Source organism: Cupressus sempervirens, chromosome 10, assembly GCF_028749045.1.
Source record: "Cupressus sempervirens isolate cs-2001-9-10 chromosome 10, ASM2874904v1, whole genome shotgun sequence".
Taxonomy (NCBI): domain Eukaryota; kingdom Viridiplantae; phylum Streptophyta; class Pinopsida; order Cupressales; family Cupressaceae; genus Cupressus; species Cupressus sempervirens.
The window spans coordinates 277,109,863-277,129,736 of NC_143127.1; the positions used below are offsets into that span (position 1 = coordinate 277,109,863).

At 36.4% G+C, this 19,874-nt stretch overlaps 1 pseudogene; it reads left to right on the plus strand.

The window, feature by feature from the left end:
• LOC149533718 (protein SEMI-ROLLED LEAF 2-like) overlaps positions 1 to 19,874 on the plus strand; it is a 107,785-nt pseudogene that overhangs the window by 53,025 nt on the left and 34,886 nt on the right.

The window sequence follows — 19,874 nt, forward strand, 5'->3', positions numbered from 1 at the left end:
GTTAAACACATACAAAATTCAAGCAAGGGTTTAAAATCATGAATTAACGTCATTCGACGCATTTGAAAGGTACATGACTCAGATACTTGTCCTAATTGTTAATTAGGATGAATGGCTCAAAGGTTTAGGATTTGGACTTAAGAATTTATCTCCCCTCTCTTACCATTGAGATAATGGGATAGGGTACGCTCATCCTGGCAATTCAAGGAAGTCGATACCCGATACCTGCAACCTGTATAAAATCCACACATGTACATACACAATATATACTAAGCTAAACAGGCAATGGCAGGAAGTGGTGCATCGTGTAGATCTCAGCTAGCAGGTGACTACGACTCCCTTCCTTAACCATATCATAAACATCATACATAAAGAAAACAACCACGCACACCATACACATGCAGTATGGGGTAAGTATCCATCAGAAAAGACATAGGATAATCCATCTAACTAAACATCATCAATAATCTAACAACATTGTAATAATCATCATGCACACATGAAGTATAGAGTACCAAGTAATCTCATCATATATCAACTGAGTCTGAAACAATATCTAATAATCTCAAGATAATGCTACTAATTATCAAACATAAAACTTGGCCTAAAAGAGTTTGGCAATGATAGCATAAATGTAACTAGAAAAAATGTAGACTAGGGGCAGGCACTACAGAGAATTGCTCTTTTGCTTGTCATGCATCCATGTCCTCTGTCCAACGTTCTCCAATTGTGGGTAACCCAGAAACTTTTGCCACCATTTCTTCGGTGAATTCTACTCGAATGCCCTTAACAGTTGCATATCCATCCCTCAATGTATTATGAAATTGAAGCGCAATTTCTTGATCAAACTGCTTCAAACTGAGACAATAAGTCAACCAACCTCATTGTTGAAACAAACTACATGTGGCCTGGTTTGCCAGTAAGACTCTGTGATCTGCTGGTTCATGCCGCTAAGGTTCTCCACCCATATTTTTGAAAATAAAAATAAAAATGCTAATACAGGCGATTTCACTGCAAGTGATTTTGAAAGTATGGGCGGTGATAGCTATAGGGGTTTCAACAAAGGGAAATTGCAATACTTGAATACTTTCCAAACATCACACCCTTCAGTACTTCATGACGGCATTTTAATCACCAAATCATAATGGGAATAAAGATCGTGCTAAAAAATATATGCCATATTAATGAGGAGGTATGCAAAATCATGATTTAATATTATTTCACACATTTTGAAAGTACAAAAGGTTGCCAGCTCATTACTAAAATGAGCCTTCCCCGTACATCCTATATGGTAACTTAAGATTTCCTTGATTTTGCATTCATGATCAATTTCCCCTCCCCCCAACCTAGCAGAGATTGGGTCCCACCAGACCGTAAAGATTGCAAATTCTAAAAATTGAAATAACATGCTTTCCTAAATAAATAATAAATGAAATAAATAAATGCAAAGGGGTTGAGTGTGACTGACCTGAGGTGCGATAGGAAGGGTGAACCAAAAAGTGCCTTTTAAGAGAAAGAAAGTGAGATGGAATGATGATGGAAAGACAAGAAGATGGGATGGAATGAGGTGGAAAAGGAATGAATTTTTGCATGAGTGCAAATTTTTTATTATTATGAAGGCCTTGAAAATAAATTCAAGGGGCTGCAGGCATTTGAGTGGAAGCCTCAGACGAAGTGGCTGCAGGAAGAGATGTTTCTGTTGTTGTGAATTGTTGAAGAAATTCTTCTCTAGTTGCTAGTTTATGATATAACTTCAGGCGATACCCATCAACCAGGAGTTTTAATTTAACCGGATCAATTGTTGATAGTTGAACTGCTCCATTGTCAAAAATTGTAATGATTTCATAGGGACCAAGCCATCGAGTTTAAAATTTGCCTTGGTGATGCTGATATCATGAATCATACAGGAGTGCCCAATCACCAACAGAGAATTCTCTATCTTTAATGAATTTATCATGCCATTGCTTTCTTTGACTTTGAATTAATTTTGTGTTCTGAAGAGCTGATTTTTGCCATTCATCCAACTCATTGAGATGCAGAATGCGATCCTGTTGTGCTTTAGGAAGGGTAATATCAAGTTCTAAAGCTGTTCGCAAAGTTTTATGTTCAAATTCAATAGGCACAACAACTGTCTTTCCATATAGGAGTTGGAAAGGTGTAAACCTAGTAGTGGATTTCCATGTTGTTCTATATGCCCATAAGCCTTCAGGAAGTTTTGCTGCCCAATCTTTATGATGCAAAGATACTATTTTTGTGAGAATATGTTCTAGCTCTCTATTTGTTACTTCTACTTGTCCATTGGCTTGTGGATGATACAGAGATGATTTTCCATGCTGAATTTTATATTCCTCGATGAGTGTTGCTATTAGGTTAGATGTGAACTGAGGCCCTTGATCTGATTGTAATTCTCTTGGAACACCAAATCTGGTAAAGATACATTTGTACAAAAACTTTGCAACATTATTGTCACGGGGATGCTTCATGGGTTTTGCTTCAGCCCACTTAGTAACATAATCAGTACAAACCAATATGTAACCTTTCCCTTTTGATGGTGGTTCAATAGGGCCAACAAAATCAATTCCCCATTTATCAAATGGTTCTACTACTATCTATGGTTGCAGAGGCATTTCACCTATTTTGGTCGGTCTACCCATTCTTTGACATTTATCACATTTTTTTGTATACTGAGCCGCATCTTTGTGAAGTGTAGCCCAATAATAACCTGTATTTAGAATCTTTAATGCAGTTCGTTTGTTAGCAAAGTGTCCACCACAGGGCTCGTCATGACAAGCATGAAGAACATCATATGTTTGATCTTCTCTGAGACACCATCGTGTTACCTGATTTGGTCCAGTATAAAACATGAATCCTGAGATCCATGAGAAATTAAAACTCTTTTATGCTAGCAATAATTTTTCTTTTGCAGAAAAATATGGAGTTTTGCCAGTAGTTAAATAGTTGGCAATGTCAGCATACCAAGGATTGTGCATTGATAAAAGGAAGAGATGTTCATCAGGAAAGCTATCTTCTATGGTTGCAGGATCATCAGGTGTTTGAAGACGAGACAAGAAATCAGCCACAACATTTGCTTTACCTGGCTTGTCAATAATGGTGATGTCAAATTCTTGCATTAGTAACAACCATCGAGCCAATCATCCAGAGATTGCTAGCTTGTTCATTAGATATTTGATAATAGAGTGATCTGTATGTACAAAGGTTTGGTATCCTATAATGTAATGACTGAATTTGTTTAGAGCATAAATTATAGCAAGCAGTTCTTTTTCTGTCACCCTGTAGTTATACTCGACTCCTTGAAGATTTTTGCTGATATAGTAAATTGCATGTTCTACTGAATCTGTCTTTTGGCCAAGTACCACTCCAATGGCATGATCTGAAGCATTTGTGTGTATATGAAAAGGTAACTACCAATTTGGTCCTTGAAGCACTGGTGCTGTTGAGAGGACTTCCTTAAGTTGCAAGAAAGCTTTTGTACGCTCTGAATCCCATACAAACTCTGCATCTTTTCGAAGCAATTTGTATAAGGGTGCCGCAATTTGACTAAAATCTTTAATAAAATGCTGATAATATCCTGCATGTCCTAAAAAACTCTCGACTTCTTTCAATTTGGCTAGTATAGCTAATGTATGTATGACTTCTATTTTTGCTGGATCTACTTCAATTCCTTTAGGAGAAATAAAGTGTCCCAAGACCACTCCTTCTTGCATCATAATAAAGCACTTTTCACTATTTAAAGACAAATTGTAGTCTTTGCATCTTTGTAAAACCTTGTCCAAGTTTTCCTTGGCTTCTTCAAATGTTTGCCCGTATGTGGTGAAGTCATCCATATACACTTCCAAACAATCTACAGATATGTTAGAAAAAATGCTAATAACAGCTCTTTGGAAGGTTGCGGGTGCATTGCACAGACCAAATGGTAGGACAGAATAAGAAAATGTTCCCCATGGACATGTGAATGTTGTCTTGTCATGATCTTCTAGTGCTATCTGGATTTGATTGTAACCACTGAACCCGTCTAAGAATGAAAAGTATTTCTTTCCTGCAAGATTGTCAAGCACTTGATCAACAAAAGGTAATGGAAAATGATCCTTCTTGGTAGCCGAATTAAGTTCTCTATAATCTATGTAGACTCGCCATTTTCCCCCCTTTTTGGGAACAATAACTAATGGTGATACCCATTGGCTATCAGAAATAGGATATATGAAGCCAACATTGAGTGACTTTTGCAATTCATTTTTGACAATATCCCTTAATGCTGGGTTTATCCTACGCCGAGGTTGTCTCACAGGTTTATAATCTGGACTGATATAAATTCTATGGGTATAGAGTGCAGGATCCAAACCTTTCATATCTATATACTCCCAAGCAAAAGCATCTTGATGCTTTTGTAATAGCTGCAGGGTATCATGATGTTGTGCCTGAGATAAGGACTTGCTCATATTTAATTCTCTTCTTGGAATGATTGTTGTTTTGACTACTTTTTTAGCCATTAAAATTTGTACAATTGGTTGTGAATCTATCTCATGTGGTAGAAGTGAATGCAGTTCATCAGATAAAGGCAGAATACTTTCTAAGACATACTCTTGTGTAGAAGATGCTTCAAGTTGTGTTCCACACTCATTCAATAATAGAAGAAATGACATCATCTTCCTCTTTGACGTTTACAAATGAGTCCCGTGAGAACATCATCAATTGTTGAATAGAATCTATGTCCATATCAGAGTCATCCATATTTGGCCAGACACCTTGATCATCCTGCAGCAAAGGCTGAGTAGGAGAATACAAGGTCAAATTTTTAGCATTTGTTCCATCTGAAATAGTCATTTTCCCTAATCGGCATGCAATATAAGCATTTGCTGTTGCTAACCATGGTCATCCTAAAATGATAGGGTAGCCTCCAGTACTTGTTTTTGGAGAGAGCACAACAAAATCAACTAGATACTCCCATGAATGTAATATGATAGTGGTATCTTCTAGCATACCATCAAGAATGATGGTAGAACTATCTGCTAATTGCAAGATTGTTGGCATCTGCCTGAGACCAATGATACTTAATTTGGACACTACTTCCTTGGTTATTACATTGATGGATGCTCCTAGGTCTATTAAGAAATTTTGTACTTGTACTCCTTGAATGGTGAGGGTTACTATTGGGCTACCAGGGTCTGCATACTTAGGAATTTTGCAGTTATCAAGCATAGGATTAGAGAGTTGTCCAAGGACATGGATAGTCTTTGGGTCTTTCTTTTTCCTTCTTGGCTTTTTAACACAGGCTTCTTTAATGGCTTTTGAATATATAGGTACTTCCTTGATTGCATCAAGTAAGGGAATTTTTACCGTTATTTGCTTGAGTTGCTCGAGCAAATCTAGTGCAGCTTGATTTTCACTTGGTAGTATTTGCTCTGTTAACCTGCTAGAAAATGGTGGTGTTTTGGCTACAAGAGAAATAGTGGTGACAGGTTCTTGAACTGACTCAACACTCGTATAATCTATTTCTGTTATAATGGGCTGCTGAGATGAGGCAAGCATTGTTCCAGATCTTAGATGAATATCATTTAGGGTAATGGAATAACTTTGTTGCTAGGCTAAAGTTTTTGCACTATTAGGGTTAGGTGCAGGTTGTGCAGGTAACTGTGGCTGTTTTGGAGGGGCTATATTGGCTACAGGAGGCATTAAGGCTTGCTGTTGAAGAGGTTGAGTCAAAGCCGGCTACTGCTGATGCTACTGCCAATTCTGAGTTTGCTGCCAACCTTGCTAAGGTTGGTGCCAACCTTGGTTAGGTTGCTGCCAACCTTGGTAAGGCTATTGCAAACCTTGGTAAGGCTGTTGCCAACCTTGGTAAGGTTGTTGCCAATGATTATAATTACCATGCTATTGTTGCCATTGACTATTACTACCATAATTGTGGAGTGAGTCTTGAGGAATACTTGATCTTGGAGCTGATGGCCTCCGTTGAGCAACATAAAAGACGTCCCTGTCTTCATCAATTGCCTTGAACTCAGTAGGCACATGCTGTGATTCCACACTAGCAATAGGCATACATCGGCAGTTGCGTTTCTTTTCTCTACAATGGGGGCAATATTCTGCCAACATACTATCAACATCTTCCTTCTTCCTACGTGCTTGCATGGTATCCAATTGTGTAGCAACATCATTAATGATGTCTTGCTTGAAATCCGACAAGAGGTTTGACAATTCTATCTTAGATACTCCTGTCCTAGGAGTCTTTTGGAGTAAATCCCTCAAACCTCGTCCTTTTTTTGTTGTTGCTCTGGAATAGTTTAAACAAATATTTCAGATTTTAGCCCATGTCTTCTGTGTAATGTCACCTCCAACCATTAAGTCTAAAGCTTCCATACTCTTGTCATGTACTCCTTTCAAAAAGAGATGCTTTTGAGACTCCTCATTCAGCTGATGTTGTGTGTTGCGCTGTAGGTTAAACATGAACCGGGCAACATAGTCCTCCAAAGTCTCATCCTCCTTTTGTGTCATTTTAAAAATGTCATCTCCTTTCAAATCATGGCCTCTGCAATATTCCTTATATTTATTAAGGAACAGATTACTCATAGTTGGCCAATCTGTCACAACATTGGCACCTAAACTCATAAACCATCTCAAAGCGGCTTCTTTGAGAGTTGATGGAAACAATTTCAGCTTATGGGCATTAGTTGTGTAGTCATAACTTCAACAAAGGATGTCAAATTCAAAGAGAAAAGTTTCTGGATCTTCAGTAATAAGGCCATAAAATTTAGGCAGGGCAGCTAAGGGTATATTTTTCAAATTTTGATTACCTTGCCGAGGAGGAATTGGAAAGGGAAAGGTAGGTTGAGCTGCTGCCATTTGTAGATGTCCTAGTGGTGGCTGATAAATGACTAGATCTAATGGATTATCTTGATATTCTGGCTCAGCAAAAAGATTATTCAAATGAAAAGATTCTTCAGATGTGGTTGGTGATTGTACTTGTTCTGATACTTTTGCAAATACATTCTCAAACAGTTCTTCTTCTCTCTCTTCTCTTTCTTCTCTTTCTTTAGAGTCAGGATAAAGAGGATCTTCCTGATTGAAGTTGGGAAGAAATCTTCCAAGGTGATCTATTCTTCTATGCATGCAAAAATGCTGGAAATGAAACTAAATGACTCAATAGTAAATACTAGACTAACACCATCCCCGGAAACGGTGCCAAAAATATGTCTAATCAATATAACACCCTTTTAGTTGCAGGATTGGACATCCCTTACCACCAAAGTACTATGCTGATTTTCATTAAATGTCAATCTGGGAGCGTGAACTTGAGATGATGTCTGCAAAGTATATGCTCTAGTTTTCAGTAAAAGTCACTACCACTTGGAATGCAATAACTGTTAAAGAAATCTAGTTTATCCAAAGGAAAGATGACTATCAAATACTTAGAAGGAAATTCTAATTATTTAGCCATATATCTATGCACCTACTGCTGCAGGAACAGTGACTGGTTCTGTTTCCAGTGGCTGCAGGAATAGTAGTTTTAACTCTAACTTAGAAAATTGAGTCTAACTTCTACTTACTAAAGTAAAACTCCACCTTTCATGTGGGCCCCCATGAAAGAATGAAGGAAAGACAAACTTAAATAAAAGTGTAGAAACTCAGCAAAGGCATGTATTCATCAAATATGCAGTATTACAATAACTTAGGAAAAACAGTAAGATGTCTATCAACTCTGTCTGTCTATTCACTACCTAACCTCATAGATACAGACAAGGTCTTATTTATAGAGAAGAACAACAAACTCCTAAAACTATGACTTCCTCATGAAGGAAAGTTAGTTACAACTTTAAGACTATAAACATGCAATTGGAAAGACATTAATTCTCCCTTAAATTCCCCACAAATATAGAGATCATAGAAAATGCTAGATTTGCTCATTTATCTGTCTTCAAATAGCTTTCCAAGAATCTAGGTATCGTGCTTTGCATGTTTAACTGATTGCTTTTATGCTTACTTCCTTGCTTGGCCGCTTTATTAGGTCCCACTTGGTTATTCATTAAAACAGGTCCCTTTTGACTTTGCCGCCAAGTCTTCTAGTTGCAACGATGTCATAACGCTTCTCCTTAATGTCATCAATGCTTTAGTGCTATTCCTTCGTAGTTTGTTTAACTCCGCTCTGCTTGTATCCTATGATCAACATTTAATACACACAAGACTTCTTGCAAACATTTATTTTCATTTATTAGTTTATAAAGAAAAGGCATTAATTATTCAACTAACAGTTTTTGTAATCTCTTCAACTGCAGGAAGATCTACCCATATCAAACATTCATGAAGAAACATTTTTACCACAAAATGAGCCCCTTTTTAAATATAATTCCGATTATCATTTTATGCCCTATGTCCATACTTTATACATCAAAAGTTTAAAACATTTATACTAAAGGATGATAAAGTTCAACATGTTATAGACAAATGTTCACAAAAAGGGCTAATAAAACTTCTATTTCTTCATGTCATCATTGAGCTTGAAAAAACTATAGTATGTGTCAAGCATCAGTATTATCAAGTGTCGAGTAACACAGATTAGATCTAGTTGTTTGTGATGGCACAAACAACTATGTAAACCATTTTTATGCAAATTTATGGATAGATCTTGAAGCATTAAAGATAAGGAAGAATCTATTTGGGTTCCCTACAAAATCAACATGCAACCAATCAGAAAATTGGAAAGGTTAAACAAAAAAAAGGATGAATCTCAACCGTAGATTCATACCTAACCCTAAGCCCCCAAAGTCATTATAAGGAAGACAAAGTTCCATAATCAAGAGAGGAATGTGAGTGAAAATTAGAAGGAAGAAAAGGGGTGAATTGATCAATGATCATTCAAGGTGACTTAGCAGAGTGAAAGAATTGAAGAATTAGTTTACAAAATAGAGGATCAAAGACACAACATTGGCAAATCAGATTAGAAAAGATTAAGAAGGACAACATGGTGATCTGAAACCAGTAAGTTAAAGTTGTAAGTCATTAGATCAAACATTCTACTATTACTTTCTAACAACTATATCAACAGAATGAAATCCTTTGGACTAAGGTTGACTTAATAGTCATTGCAAAATCTTTTAATAGGGTGACATTCCAAGTGAATTTTCTAAAGTCCTTTAATCAGGAACACTTCTAACAGGGTGTTAAAATCCTTTAGAAGGGTGAGACTTAATAGCCTCTTGTAAACCTTTAACAGGGCAGGCCTTTCATAGGGTAGATCATGTTTCATGGTCAACATTTTGTAACCTTAACAGGTGACACTTTATTGCTACAATAGTGAAGAATTGGGGGTGTCATCCCCACCACAGTTTTACCTTCTCATTTGGAGGGTTTTTGGCTAATCATATCAGGTGTCAAATGTGTGTACGCTTATTTGATGCATTTTCTTTACATTTCATTTCAATTTATTGCATGCATCTAATGAATGGTAAAAGGGTTTTAAGTGCCAAAGTTTGAACTTCTGATTCACCTCCCCTCTCAGAAGTATATGTTTCCCATTTTTAATTCCAACAATTGGTATCAGAGCCGAGTTCTCAGAAGAAGAATTTTTGCAGCTTTGAGGAAAGATCTTGAAATGGATGTCTACAAGTTGGGAAAGACCATTGAAGATTAGGAGATTGAGATGCATCTCATACTACATCAATTGAATGAAGTAAAAGACACTTTGAAGGGTTCCCTAAAGATAAGGAAAGAGATTGCTATAGCAGAAAATGACCCACAATACAAAGAGATTGACACCACAAAGCTATTTGCCGCTGGTAACTCCAATGAATCCAATGTAACAATTGTAGATCTAATGGAAAAGAATAGAGCACAAGCTAAAGAGATAAAAAATCTCAAGTTGGAGTAAGAATCACAAGCTATATTGTTGTATGAGGTGACTGAACAAAAGAAGAAAGCTATAAAAGACAACGCCTGATTGAAGAAGACAAAATAATTTTTGCAAATAGATTGGAGGAAAAGTCAGCAGAGCTATCCAGGATCTCAAACATGCAATTGGACACCTTGAGCCAAATGATGCATGCTCATCATGACTTGAATGTTGGGGACATTGAAATCACCACTTTGGAGTTGCAGAATGAACAACTGCAGATTGACTTGAAAAGAGAAAAGGAATTTGTTGAAAGTTTCAACAAGCCAAATGAAGCCATCAAATACTTTGAGCAACTACCAAAATTGCCTAGATCTAGTAGAGATACATCAGGATTGGGCTACACAAGCACTAAAGAAGGAGAATCATCCAAGACTGTTGAAGAAAGGAATGAGAAAGGTAAGAACTCCAAACCCACTTGTCATTATTGCAGTAAGAAAGGACATACAACTAATGTTTGTAGGAGTAAGAATGCAAGTCAGAATGCTAAGCCAAAGAACATGACTCATTGTCACAAGTGTAACAAAAAAGGTCATCAGGCACATGAATGCAGAATCAAAACAATGCATGCACCAAAATTTGAAGGACACTACTACAATTGTCAGAAGTATGGACATAGAGCCTTTGAATGCAGATCCAAGTCCACATGTTCATCAAGCAAGCCAACAAAGGTAAGGAACTATGAAAACTCCTATAACTAGGATTATAATACAAGTTATAACTGTCACTACTATCAAGAATATGGACATATCGCTGAGAATTTCATAAGAACACACTTCGATGGTAACTACAAGAGATTGTTGAGTCAAACCACATGTTTTAGTTAGCACAAGACTAGTCACATTAGCAAGCATTGTCCAACTAGGTCCAAGGCACCAAATTGTGAATTTGATAAAGGTAAAGGCAAGGCAGATTTTGAGCACATCAGGAAAGAGATGAACAAGACATGGAAGAAGAAAGATGCTGGTAGTACATCAAATGGAGAAGGGATCACTTCACCCAATGGGTCAAGTGGTCACACTTCATCAAACTAAGAAAATAAGAGGTATGTGGGACTAATACTTAAATTGTTGCATTATACATCAGTTCCAAAAGTAATTAGCACTAAAATGATTCCATCAACATGAATTAAGATGTAAAGAATTCAAGGAAAAATTCAAGGTTAAAATCTTCAAGTTTTCATGATGTTGCTAAGTAAATATTAGTGTGTACTGAGCTGCTAATCAAGTCAGTTGGAGTCGAGTCTATAGTAACTATCGAGTAAATAGAAGTCTCTATAGATGCTGAATGGAATACTAATTGTGTTGATGTTGAGTTCTACAACTATACATGACAAAGCATTAATTGCAAAGTTTTGAAGGATATAAGGTCAATTTTCTTCTATTTTTTGTCATTACAAATTCACAGTGAGAATGAGCAGAGTGAAGAAGTGATCTACAAATTGGTTCAAAGCATTTGCAAGGATTCCTACAATGATCAAGCAAAAACTCATCAAATCTTAAAGGTATTCTTCATAAGCTGAGTTGCATAGTTTTAAATTTGATAAACCCTAGTTTGTCAAAATGGATTCTAGTTCAAGAACTGTAAAAGAGAAAGAAGCGTTCAATATTCAATAAGTTAGAAGTGAAGTTAAACAACCAAATTTCAAAGCTATTCCAGAAGTTTCCTATAAATAAGATCCAACTGGCTTGCATTATCCATGATCCCACCTAAATTAATAATGGTTCAAGCCATGAGGAAATGTTACAACTGCAAAGTAGGAGCCATAAGTGACATGGAAATAAGACAGACACATGAAAAATTGTGTGAAAATGGAGTCTTGAAGGAAGAGTTCAAGATTATGGAGAGAAAGGGTTTGACCCATGCCCTAGATTTTCCCACAGTTTTCAAAAATGAATGAATTAAAATAGTTTTGAGCAAAATTCATGATGGATGTCTATGGTTAGAGGGTGGATTGATCAAGATTTCAAAAAGGATTGTCCATAGGGTTACTGGTTATCTAACCCTAGATTGGCCCAAGACATTAAGAAGCGACTCAAAAGAAGTCATCGAGAAAAATATAGGTGCAAAGTGGAACAAGTGTGGTATGACCATTGACACCATTACACTTTGAGGCCATTTTTAGACCAAAATTGTTCAAAATTTTGACCCAATTTTTGACCAAAGTTTGACCAAATTTTACCAACCCATTCATCAAAGTTTTTCTCATCAAAATTTTGACCAACCTGCTAGTTGGTCAAAATTTTGACCAATACGTTGGTAAAAAACTATCAAACATGCTGGCCCAAGTTCTACCAAGCATTAGTCAAAATTTTGACAAATGCTTGGTAGTTCTCGACCAAACATTGGTCAAAATTTTGACCAAAACTTGGTAGTTCTCGACCAAACATTGGTCAAAATTTTGACCAATACTTGGTAGTTCTCAACCAAACATTGGTCGAGAATTGTCAAACATGTTGGTCCAAATTCTACCAAGCATTGGTCAAAATTTTGACCAATGCTTGGATGTTCTTGACTAAACATTGGTCAAAATTTTGACCAATACTTGATTGGAAACTCCAAGAATTGGTCAAAATTTCGACCAGTGTTTGGTCGAGAACATCCAAGCAATGGTCAAAATTTTGACCAATGCTTGGTCAAAATTTTTTTTAGGGTCACACTTGTTGAGGTCCACTTTAGCAATGGCCCTTCTTGTGAAATTTTTGTCTAAAGCCTTTCTAATGAGATAATGTGTTATGAGCTCTTCATCAGTGGGATGGAATGTGAATCCAGGAGGCAGTTGTACGTCACCCATATCATGACTATAACTAAAGTTATATTGAATTCTCCTCCCTATAATCCATATTCATTTCATTTTCTATGGGAAATAAGGAAGAGAATTCAATAATAGAGGCTCTTAACTTTAGTTACAGTATTGATATGGGTGATGCATAAATACCTCCTAGATTCACATTCCATCCCACTGATGAAGAGCTCATAACACATTATCTCATTAGAAAGGTTTTAGACAAAAATTTCACAGGAAGGGCCATTATTGAAGTGGACCTCCACAAGTGTGAGCCTCAAGGAGGGTTTAATTCCCTCCTTTATTATTCACTATGCATATAATCCCACACACCCATTTGATCTTGAATGATGATGTACTAAATGCTAAGTGTCTATGCTGAGTGCTCCAAAACCATCCATTTTTTTGGTGTTTGAAACTACTAAGCAACAAAATGCTCAATATCACAGTGAAATTACTCACACAATCTAAGGATTAGCCAATTCCTAGTATAAATTACATGAATAAACCACTTTGACCCAACTTCAACAAAACCAAAAATGGTTTTCTACTCTATAGGCTCTACTATTTAGAATCATTTACATGTTCTATGCATGGTGAGTGGGTCCAAGATACTACTATCACTGAGCTGGCTTAACATGCTGGCATACATATATATTATTTAATTTCTAATGACATCATTTTTCCTTGACTCTGCTATGTTTGTCATTTTCAGGCATGTCGCTACCTCGCTACCAGCAAAAAACACAAACTTCTCAGTAGTGACATAGCGAGCTCCGACGGAGTCAAAAATTTTAGCCTATAAATGCTATGTAGAATGCCACCATGTCATTTAATCTGCACAATTCATTTATGATGAATCACTTGTTTAGGGCCCATCTCTTTTAAAATTTCCACTACATCATAACCCTCTAACTAGTTGCTACCTCGTTACCGGTGAAAACACCAACTTCCCAGCTAGCGAGATAGTGACTTCTGGCAGAGTCAAAACTTTGGTGATGGAGAACAAAAACACATTGATTGAAAATTCGTTAATTAATACTAGTGTTAGAGAAGGTGGTCATGCATATTTATGAACTTGCATGGGAATTTTCGTGATCACATTAGTTTAAAAAAAAATTGCTGCTTCCTTTAAAATTCGAGCACTCGCTATGTCACTACCGATAGGTCGCATAGATTTTTCGATGGCGACTTAGTGAGTCACCGGAGAAACTTCAATTTCGATGACACCATTTGCGAATTCCTCCTCGTGCATCCTTTCTGACACTAACAATCCTAGGAGATAGCATGTGACCATAATGCCTTCATATTAATACAATTTTATTGGTGCTGGACTTCACTTTCAGCACTAGGACATAGTTCTCCGATGGTCGCTACATTGCTATAGGAAACAACTTTGTAACTTTTTATAGCGAGTACATGACATCTGTTGATTCTAACAAGATCCAAAGGCGGGATAAGATTTTTCAAAAGGACTCAACAATGACCTTGACATAGGTGGGAAAGAATATTCAGCTGCTATTAAGACTTTCGCGCCAAAATAAGATTTAAATGGCAAGACCTAGGGTTTACACAGATCTTAAAAGATATCAAAATATAAGACCAAAACCTAAAACCCTAAGACCTAACAAAAGAACTCACATCTGATTTTTTTACCATGATTCTAAGAAAAATTAATATGTAAAAAATCAGACCAACACATTTCATGCCTTCATCTATACACAATGTCTTTCTAGTTTCTTTCTACTCGCACACCCATTTCATTTCATATGATCATTTGAAAATTGTGTCACTCTAAGCTCTCAACTATTTCCTCTTGATTGATCTTCTCATAACTGTTGAATGAGAACTTTGGGATAAGCTACAGGCATCCATCAAAGCATAAAGGATTTTTTCAGATGGTGTAGATGAAGTAGTAGCATTTTCCTTGGGAGAGATGCTTGCAAAATGGAAGCATAGATAAGTCATGTGAACTATTTGACAGGATGCCTGAACATAATGTGGTCATCAAAAGCCATGGTTGCTAGATATGCACAAAATAGATATATTGAGAGAATATATTTGTTTAAGTTGCAATTGCCCTGGTAGACATGCATGCAAAATGTGGAATCCTAGATGAATAGTTCAATTGAATCCTCCTCCTGGAGGAAGGCTAAAAAAAATACATAGTTCAATTGAATGGTCTATAGATACCATCAGGATAAATTGCAACTATGGATAAATCATCATATTATAGAATCACAACTATGGATAAATCGTCATTTAGAACTATTATCACTAGTAGCTAAGATATCAATTTGTATCATACATGGAAGAAGTTGAAGAGCAGTTAATACACATCAACATCATAAGAAGAAGTGATTTGGTTAATGAACCGATTACTAAATCAATATGGAGTGATACAAAATAGTAAATGAGGAATCCATAATGGGTATTCTAGTTCCCACGTGCTAATAAGTATGCTAGCTACTATGAAGACCAAAAACCAAGTGATAATTGATGAATGATCATATGTATATAAAATGATGGTCCATGATTACTATGTAATAGGATGATACACAAATTAGGAGAAGTTGTATCAATAAACATAAATAATCAAGAGGATATCACTCGACATATGACTAAGCAATAATAAGCATACAATACTCATAACCGATACTGATATGGAGGAACAACAATATGTTATGATAATGATTAAGTGAAAAAATGATAAACTTTAAGACTTATTGAACTGATGAACCATATTATTATACTAGCTCATGCACACTGACTAGTAAGATTATTACTATTGGCATCTAATCAGGAGAATATTATAATCAATAACTAAAGGCTAATTAATTATTGAATGAAAGGATGCAAATCTAACAAGGAAAAGGTGCATCTAGAAATGATCATGAAGGGATACAATCTTCATTATTAAAAAATGTTATACTAATTGATCTCATTGTTAGAAGACTTGTAATGAAAAGGTGCGATTAGCAAAGGAAATGAAGGGACACGAGACATGTCCCATACAATGGCACTCCTCACTCAAGGATGCATATATAAGAAAGCTTTTCCATTGATCATTCAAAAATACAATAAAAATTATTCAAAACACAAAACAATTTAACACAAATGTCTTATATTCATTTAAAGAGGTTCTTCAAAATCTATTTCTTCTTTCAATCATTTTATCTTTATTATTCCTAGCTAAAGAAATGAATATTTCTAAATTTTGAATCTACATGAACAATGCACAACTTTTATTCAACAGAGGTATGAAGAATACTCATGATAGATAGTCATTGTCAGTACGCTCCATAATACTATTAGCTGACTTGTTCTCGTATGTTTTGATTGTCTCCAAGTAATGAGCACACTCTTCCACACTGCAATCTCCAAAAAACAATCCTAATTAAATACAAAAAAATTCTCCCATTTAAAACAAAATAAAATAGTTTTTCATGCATGTTTGACCCTATGTTCTGAGTGTTCCTTGGTGGGGTAGTACAAAGGATCCGCGGTGTCTTCCTAGGCAAGTCTGCAAGATGTTGGAACACAGTAAATTAGAAGCAAATCCCAATAACAAATGTATAATGTATAGTAATATTAAAACCTGGAAGGATTGCTACCGAAGAGGCAAAATTGATGCTAAAGATAACGATTTGATTTTGGAAGGTGAGGTAAAAGCGATTGCAATAGATGATCTAGTACTCAATTATGAAGTGTTTGCCAAGACTTCAAATATTGTGGGAAAACATTCATGTGAGCCAACATTTTAAGAAAGAAGCCCCATTTTATACATTTGTGAAGTTCTATATTAAAAGTGTTACTTAACATTTTGACTTTTACTAGCTTTGAGGATGAGTCTCTTTAAGGAAAAGGGCATGTTGTGTTCCTAGACACAAAATAACATTATACTTGTGTTGGTATGATTTTTTGCATGAAAAAATTTCCTTTGTCCAGGTATAAAAAGTAGGTTGGAATTCATTAGTGGTGACTAGGGTTTCTGATTTAATCATCCATTTGTTAGCCTTTGAAATTTTTTGTTAAAACCCTACGTCTCAGTCCTTTAAAATTTTTTGGGCACGAAATCTTTTGAAAAGGGAACTTGGGTGAATATTCTATTTTCCTTTTATTTTGTGCCCCCTGGGTAGCCTTTTCTCTCCTGTTCCCCATCGTCAGATTTGGAAAGATCCACAGTTATCGCTATCTCGCTATAAAAAGATGTGCACTTTTTATGCATAGAAAAGTAGCGAGCACCAAAAATTCTAAAAGAATGAGACTGTAAAATAAAGGGACGATGGTCAGGGATTTGTCTTGTAGCTAAAAATTTAGTCACACACCATGTTAGTACCATTAGGTAGGAAAATGGACCCAGTAAAAGATAGCCAGAAAATGACACTAGAACAAAAGTTTTTCGATGCCTCGCTACCTCGCTATAGGAAAAAATAAGTATTCCACCGTTAGCGAAGTAGCGAGTAGTCATGAAATCAAAGAGCACGGTGACCTTTATGTTTCTTGATAATCGTACTTTGTCCAAGTGGCATGATGAGTAATAACTGTTATTGTCAAAAGCAGTTAATAAAGGCGATGGTGATTTGATTGGTTTTTATTCTTTCGGTGTCAAGTTTTGTTGAAATCACTGAAGCTCGCTACCTCGCTATCAAATTTTTTTGGCATCTTGTCGTTAGCAATGTAGCGAGACACTGTGAAATGAACACATGGTGGCACCTCAAGCAACATGGAAAGGTGACTAAGATTTAAGAAAGGTTTGGCTTGTTGCCAGCAGTGCAGATTTTCCTACGTCACTAGTGCCCCAGACCCACGCCCCATTCATAAAGCATATAAGGGATTTTGATCATAAGATCAAACTAGAATCAAAAGACCTCACTATCTTGCTATGGAAAGTTGCAAGTTTTTTACTCTATGTGACATAGCGAGTATGGGACCCACCACTCTTTAGGGTACTTTATGTAGTTTCTCTACCTTTGATTTGGTCTCAAATCAATGACTGTCACTATCTCACCATGAAGAATAGCTCGGAGGATATGTATAGCAAGGTAGCGAATAAGGGCCCACCACTATTCTTCAAAGCAATGTAGTAATATGTCATCCATAGGATCAAGATCAAATCAATGCTTATTGCTACTTCGCTATGGCAAGGTGCTCGTTCTTTATGTATAGCAAAGTAGCGACCTGTCGACATGTGTCCTCAATCGCTAGTGGGTCTAGACAAAAATTCCATCAAGGACAGAGCTATGTACGTGGTCAATTTTCATTGGATTGACTGGCCAACTTGTCAAGTGAAATGCCAAGTTGTCTTTTTCTGCATCCCTTGATCGTAGGATTTTCAAAGATTGATGACATAGATTTAAATGCAGAAGGTAGTACCACTATGTGTATTAATTAGACATGAAAGCTTCGCGTGTGAGGAAAAAAAGAGTATAATACAGAATATTTTCTCATTTCCACCTTACGTGAACAAAGATTTTGAGCCTTTCTGAGCAGAAGTAATTACTAAGAAGATCGTGCTGAAATTGGCAAGATTGTGAAACAATTGGTTCACGTAGAAATTGTAGAAATACAGAGAGAACGAGAGCTGAATTCAAGTAAGTAGTTACACTATCATCTCTATAAGTTTTTTTAGTACTACAAAGCATAATCCAAGATGCCTTCGAAGAAGGGATTTAAAGGTCAGGAAAATTATTTGGATAGAAATGTACATGATGATCTGCTTCAGTTACTTCCTAAGTCTACTGTTGAAATAGTACAAGTTAAGAAGTTGACCTCATTAAACCCTAAGTTGAGGATAGCAGATGGATTGTTCAATAAGGGTAATTGGGTTCGGGATGCTCATACCTTGCAAACTGGTTTAAATTTGTTTAAGAAATGGTTTATAGAGAGAAAACTATTTGCTCCACATGCCAATATATGGAATTTTGACCTAGGAAAGCTAGTGGTCCCCAGTGTTTTTATGGATTATGATCTCCTTGAGGCCGTGGCAAAGAATTATGATCAAGCCACTAGGGTAGTGAGAAGAGTAGATGGTGAAATTCTAATCACCATCAGTCTAGAAGAGATTCAGGAAGTTTTTCATTTGGGACCTCTCATTAGGTATCATGTGCCCATTAATTTGATAGATTTAGAAAAAGAGTATATGTCTAAGAAGGATATAGTTAGAAAAGGTGCACTGAAGGCCCACATTGGTAGAATTGGAACCCTACCAGCAATAACATCATCCTATAAAGAATCTTTCAAGAAAACATGCTTCAATGCCAGGGCAGTAGAGATATACAGGACCCTGTGCAGAGTGTTTGGAGAGGGTGAAGAAGATTTTATCCCTATGAGTTTCATGTATATGATTACTCAAATCTCCTCTTTCAGTGTGGAAATAATTTTTGATTTTGCTTCTTACTTGGCCAATGAGATTCACAGTGGATTGGTTGAGATTGCTAAGGGCAAGGTGGAAAAGGCTTGGGGCCATTACTCTCTGCTAATGCACATGTTTTTGTTTAAGGGTGTTACGTACTTTGGTAAAGAAATGGTTTTAAATAGAGAACAAGAAGGAGACACATTGCTAGTTCAATTATGGAGTGTAGATATGATTGGGGAAGTAGAAAATGCTAGTTTTGTTAGATTTGACAGGTACTTCACCTCCAAACTAAGGTGCCTCGTATTGAGTGACAATCCTAGGATCTCTAAGGAACTAATGCACCTTGTTAGGCCTATGGATAAACCCCATAATTTGAAGGTTTCACTTAATTGGGGAGATGTCATCCCATATTCAGTTTCAACTATTATTAGAATTTATGGATTCAAAGGGACACCCCATGTACTACCTTACCAGGTGTCCCTAAAGGTAGGAGTAGCTGAATTCTTGTGGCAATTGGGAGGAGTAGAAGAAGCTTTTTTGTACAAAAGAGGGACGGGATCAATTTTTCCCACTTGCACAGTAGCCCACTAGTTTGTGATAACCAAGGAAGGATGGGTTTCTCTTTACAAATTTTTGGACTAGTATAAGATGCCTATATCTCACCCTCATTTTTGTGATGCAGAGGGTTTCTTTAATCTAGCTCTTAGGCATAGGATCAAGCTTTGTCCAGTTGAGCATGAGTTTTATTTCCTTGAAGATGTAATAAGGAATGAGTACTCTCTGCTGGAGCAAGAGACAAAGAAAGAAAAATGGAGAGTCTATTCAAAAGT